General features: G+C 50.7%; 1 pseudogene; it reads left to right on the top strand.

Moving 5' to 3' along the window:
* The window catches only part of LOC112393992 (rabankyrin-5-like), a 14,564-nt pseudogene extending 8,198 nt beyond the window's left edge, over positions 1 to 6,366 (top strand).

The raw sequence follows: 6,366 nt of genomic DNA, 5'->3' as shown, positions 1-6,366 counted from the left end.
CGAGGTTCATTGAAAACTATACCAGGCTTGCCAAACTACCAAGTGACTTACCAGGTACAAAACAAAGATGCCTCGCGAATAGAAGGAGAAGCCCCACTGTGGGGAGCTGGAGACAGACTTAGGACCCTGATGGGCTCTGTAATGTGTTATCCTGTCCTGGCCTTCAGTACCCTGAGGAGCCCACAGGTGCTGAATTTTTTTTTAAATTAATTAATTTTATTTATTTAGTTTTGGCTGCACTGGATCTTTGTTGCGGTGCGTGGGCTTCTCGTTGCCGGGGCTTGTCTCGTTGCGGAGCACGGGCTCTAGGCGCGCGGGCCTCAGTAGTTGTGGCTCGCGGGCTCTAAAGCGCAGGCTCAGTAGTTGTGGCTCACGGGCTTAGATGCTCTGCGGCATGTAGGATCTTCCAGGACCAGGGCTTGAACCCGTGTCCCCTGCGTTGACAGGCGGATTCTTAACCACTGTGCCACCAGGGAAGCCCCAGGTGCTGAATTCGAAGGCAGTAGTGGTCAGGGTATTTGACCTCCTGGCATTTTTGGTCCCTTGGCCATTAGCTCAATATGGTGATCTCCTTGCCAGTGATGGGCAAAGAAGTGTGTCTACTGGGGGCCTGCGGGAAAGCTTTCCATTCCTTTGAATGAAACAGATACAAGAATAAGACAGCCTCTTAAAAGCCTATCTGAGAACAAAGCCCACACAGTGACAAGGTGGAGCAAAGGAATGACAGAACCTGGGCCACCACTGACACTGTTTTTTTGGGTTTTTTTTTTTTTTTTTTTTTGGGTTTTTTTTTAATGTGTATTTATTTGGCTGTGCTGGGCCTTAGTTGCGGCACGTGGGATGTTTGTTGCCACGTGTGAGATCTTCATTGCCACATGCAGGATCTTCATTGCTACATGTAGGATCTTTAGTTGCGATATGGGGATCTTTAGTTGTGGCATGCGAACTCTTAGTTGCGGTATGTGGGATCTAGTTCCCTGACTAGGGATCGAACCTGGCCCTCTGCGTTGGAGCGCAGTCTTAGCCACTGGACCACCAGGGAAGTCCCCACCACTGACACCACTGAGCTGGAGCTTATACTGCTCATGGGATCCATCCTATCCTGGTATCTGTTATGTGAGATATCTCAGTGGGCTGTTCTGGAGCCAAGGGAAGGATAGGGGGCACCAGTCCAAAGGGACCCAGACCTCCTCTAAGGACATTCAGATTTTGCTTTGAGTGCACAAAACCTAGAATTTTCTATAGAACCTGGAGCACAACAGTGGAAACAATCCTACCTGGGGAGTCGGAGAACCTCAGAGCTGATATGACCCTCATCTTTTAACTCCCATGGCGAGGAAGCCATGTCTGAATGGGAACGTTAGCCTGCTGCCCACGTGAGCAGCTCCTCTGAGACCTCTCAGAGGAGGGAAACACCGGAGCTGGGACTCATGCACCTCTTGCCTTTGGGACCAGAGAGTAGGAGCCCAGGGAACGTTCTGGAGGTGCCAGGTCACCTCGCCCATTCTTCACAGGGTTACCCCACAGTCAGATGCTATGGGGGAGGCACATCTCAGTATATGGGGTGGGAAGCCCTGATAGAACTCCCCCCAAGCAAAGGAAAGACTTGGAGAGTGACGGCATGGGGTCCCTCAGTTAGCTGGCAGTTCTGTAATCGTGGGCAAATTGTTCAACCTCAGTTTTCTCTTTTTAAAAAGAAGATATTGAGGTGGGTCTATTGTGGAATTTGATGAGATAATGTATGTAAATCACTTGTAATGTGCTCAGAATATAATAAATGGCTTTCCTGGTATGTGCCCATAACTCCTCCAGAAAGCCTCACTTGCTTGTTTTCAGCATTTGGGCAGGAGCCACACAGCTTTTTGATGAGCTTGGCTGACTGTGGACTTTGGTCTGGGTTTGAGGCTGGGCAAGAGTGATCACTTGGATCCAGTTCAGAGTTCTTTTGTTTTGGTTTATTCCCCAAGGAGCTGAAAGCAGTCCAAGGGATAGAAATGAGACCAGGGTACATCCAGGTGGCTCCCCGTGGCCTCTTGTGTCAGTTCCCAGAGAAGCATCCCTCAGAGTTTGGTGACGTTGGCAGCCAGCGGGCAGGAAGACGTCTGCCAGAATGGAGGAGTGCAGAACTGCAGGTTGGCTGCCTTTGGACCCCAGGCACGGCACACCCAGAAACAACAAAAATACCTCGTAAGGCAATCATTCTGTTACTGAAGCCAGGTGACCCAGGTCTAAACTGCAAGCCTTGAAATTCTTCCTGGATCAGCCTTGGGGCAGTCTGTCTCCCCTTATCCGTCCCTGTGCTGCAGGTAGGCAGCTGTTAGTCCGTAAAGAGCCTTATGAGTTGTGAGCAGGCGCCCCTTCCTCTGGGCAGGCGCAGACCTGTGTCAGGGCATGGCTTGGCAAGCGAAGCGTGAGCCGGGTGCAAGCTGCACAGCCACCCGGAGCGGTCTCGTAGTTCCCATCTCTGTCCACAGCCTGCCTCAGTGATCTCTGCCTCAGAGGCAAGGGAAGGGGCTTCACTCAGGGTGAAAGCAGACTCGGGGGCAAACTCTAGGAATCTGCCTGCTTCGCCACTGTTGCTGTTTGCTGTAAGAGTAGACGCAGATCTGATGTCAGGAGCTGCGTGGAGGAGACTGATGACTACTTAGGACCTGAACTGCGTACTGAGCATGAACGTGTCAGTTTGTGAGGCTGACTCCTGACCGAATGCAGGAGAGCCTGGGGAGCTTGACTATGTACGGGGACAGACGGAGACTGGGACAGGACCCGTCAAGTGCAAAGGACCTTCTTTCTTCTTTGTCTAGCATGTTTTCAGGGAACCACCTTTGATTCTTAGTCCGTGGAGTTCAGATGAGGCCCACCTCACTCCCCAGTACCAAGGGTGGACCTACAGATGGAGGAGGCCCTGCCTTGACCAAAGGAGCCTGCATCCTCGCCCAGCTCAGCGGACAGCAGCGTCTACCTGAGGACACCACTACATGTGACGATGGCCTATAATCATCCAGATGTGGTGTCTGTCATCCTGGAGCAAAAAGCTAATGCTCTTCATGCCACCAACAACCTGCAAATTATTCCAGACTTCAGCCTCAAGGATTCCCGAGACCAAACCGTGCTGGGCCTGGCATCATGGACTGGCACGCACACAACCGCAGCCCAGCTGCTGGGCTCCGGGTCTTGCATCCACAACACCATGTCAGACGGGCAGACCTTGCTGCACACGGCCATGCAGCGGCAGGACGGCAAGAGTGTGCTCTTTCTCCTGGAGCACCAGGCGGACATGAACGTCAGGACTCAGGCTGGGGAGACGGCTCTTCAGCTGGACGTCAGAAATCAGCTTCCCCTTGTCGTGGATGCCATACGCACGCGAGGAGCTGACACATCTGTGCGAGATGAGAAGCGGAACCCCCCACTGTGGCTCGCACTGGCACATAATCTGGAGGACATCGCATCCACTCTGGTCAGACGTGGTTGTGATGCCACGTGCTGGGGCCCAGGACCTAGTGGGTGCCTTCGGATACTGCTGCACAGAGCCGTTGATGAAAACAAACGAGTCCATCATCTGCTTTCTTATTCGCAGCGGCTGCGATGTGAATAGTCCCAGACAGCGTGGTGCTGATGGAGAAGGAGAGGAAGAGGCCAGAGATGGGTGGACCCCCTTGCATTTGGCAGCCTCCTGGGGGCTGGAAGCGACGATACAGTGTCTTCTGGGGTTTGATGCCACTGTAAATACACAGGATGCAGAAGGAAGAGCGCCTGTCCACGTGGCCATCAGCAAGCAACATGGCGTCATCATTCAGCTGCTGATTTCCCACCCTGACATCCGCCTGCATGTCCGACACAGGCAGGGCCTGACCCCCTTTGCCTGTGCCACGACCTACAAGAACAACAAGGCGGCCAAGGCCATCCTGAAACGAGAGTCCGGGGCTGCTGAGCAGGTGGATAGCAAGGGCCGGAATTTTCTTCACGTGGCAGTTCAAAAAGTGTGCTGTTCCCTATCAGTGTCTAGGCTAACGTGAATTCCAGAGTCCAGGATGCTGCCAAGTTGACCCCTTTGCACCTTGCTGTCCAAGCAGGCTCAGAAATTAATATAAATATGTATATTTATGTATATGTGTATCATACGTATGTGCAAAGATCCTCTGGCCACCGTGATTAGTTTAGGGTTTAGCACATTACCCAAGCCAGGCTACTCAGAGCCTTTCCTGAGATATTTCCTGGAACTAGCAAAAAAGATGACCCCCTCCCCCCCAGTCCCACACCTCTGATCCCCTACCCCACGTGACCACTGACGGAATCATTAGCTGGGAAGGTGACGTAAGTTCAGAGCAGCTAATGGCCATCTTTGCTATTATGTGAGGAGGGAGAGTCAGCCTGAGCATGAAGACAACACTGAGAAAGCAAAGAGTAAAGGTGAAGCACGATAGGACCCTAACGTTATATTTTGTACTCCTGGATCCTGCTATACCTGAAGTCGTTTATTCCTAGATTTCTCCCTTCCTCCGCTTTCTCTTTTTCTCCTTTTCTTTTCCATTTTTTCCTTTCCTTTACTGTCTCTCCCTCCCTCCCTCCCTCTGTTCCTGTTCCCCCTCTCTTCCTTCCTTTCTTCTTTCTCGTTTTGGTTGAAATTTGTTTGAGTGTGTTTTTGTTACTTGCAACCCAAAGAATCTGACCAATAAACAACGTGATGCACTGAATTAACTTACACTCTGGGAGAGAGGTAAAAGGGCTATATCTATGTTCATTTAAAACCAGGCCTGGCAGAGAGAAAGCAGAGAGAAACTCCTAATAAAAACTTAGGAAAGGACACTTCTGACTCTCCAAGGAGCAGAGAGAGTTGAGTGGTAACTCATAGTGCGGCAGGGTATGGGGGACACTTACAGATTAAAGCCTAAAAGGACACCCATCCTTTTAGGCTTTAATCTGTGAGATATACTCGAACCAGACAATTTCCCAGGTAGGACTTGGGAGATAGCTGGGAGACCAGGGAACTGGAGGGCTTCTGCTTGGGAGACGTCCCCAAGTCTAGAGAGGCAAGAGGCTATTGCAGGGTCTGGCCTATCCCTAAGCCCCTCAGGACATGGTGTGCCTCAGACCCTGTTAGTGCGGGGTGAGCAGAGAGTTCACCATTTCTCCACTTCACTACTACATTAGGTTCAGGCCTGTTGATGTTCTGTGGCCAACGACGTCCCGCGTGTTTGCTTTGGAGAGATTGTACCGAGTTCCCTAGTGAGGTCTTCCCTGTTGCATATAAAGAGTGCCTCTGTAACCTTCCTTTGTGCAAATCTTTGGCCATTTTCCTAGGGTTACCTGCTAGAAGTGGAACTTGCTGGGTCAAAGGCTATGAACATTATTAAGGTTTTTGATTCTTATTCCAGGAGGCACTATTATCCATTACGAGAAAAGAGATGTAAAAAGTCCCCACCCTTGTCGGCAAGGAGAGGGCTGATGGCTAAATAACTAGAGTAAGAGGTGACCTGTTTTTCAGAAAAACAGCCATATCACAATGTCTATAATAAATGGAATTAAGACCATAAAATGTCGTGTGGGTGCAGCAGATCACATAGCATTAAGCAAATTAGACTGCCTGGTTCCCTGAAGATACATGGGTCAGAAAGCACCAGAAAGACCTAATGGGGTTATCAGGGTGCTTCCTTGAATGTAGGAAGTGTCGGGACAGTAACAGCTGAAGTTGCATTTACTGAAGGCGACTTTTGTCTAAACAGGGTTAGGACTAGAGGAGGGCAAAGAACTAGCATTTCTCAGGGAGCTCTTTGTTGCATAAGAGAGATCACCAGCTACAAATCAAATTATCCCAGGAGGGAAAGTGTCCTGGCGTAAGCAAGAACGTCCTGACATTCTATCCACAGTTGGAATGGTTAATGCACGTGGAAGCTCCGTGGAAGCCGTAAAGCATCGCTGGCGTGGGGTGCAGTGGTAGGCACTAGGGGATCAGAGATGAAAACTCAGTCCCTATCTGTGAGGAGATATCAGTCTACCGCACAAACCTTCTAGAATGAGATAAGACCCGTACTGTAATAGAGGGATGTATGCAGGAGGTTCAGGATGGCACAAAGGAGGGAATGATTAACTTCCCTGCTGGAGGAAGAGGTGAGGTGACCTGGTTTGCGAAGAATGAGTAGAAGTTTGCCAGGTGGGCAAGTAGGGGAGACACAAATAGAGAGAGGGGCATACGTGTGACCTGGGTGGCCCCCAGAATTTGGAGTTCAAATAACATGCCCCAGCTTGTCCCCAGGATTTAGTGCTCTAGGTCCCTTGGCCTGCCAGAGCAGATCCAGAAGCTTAGCCTGGGGCCCTCTGAGGCTCCATTCTCTCCCCAGCATCCCTGTGGTCACCAGTGTTGAGTAG

Source organism: Neophocaena asiaeorientalis, unplaced genomic scaffold (genome assembly GCF_003031525.2).
Source record: "Neophocaena asiaeorientalis asiaeorientalis breed wild unplaced genomic scaffold, Neophocaena_asiaeorientalis_V1.1 scaffold134, whole genome shotgun sequence".
In the NCBI taxonomy this organism is placed as follows: domain Eukaryota; kingdom Metazoa; phylum Chordata; class Mammalia; order Artiodactyla; family Phocoenidae; genus Neophocaena; species Neophocaena asiaeorientalis.
This window is presented reverse-complemented; position numbering and strand designations above follow the sequence as displayed.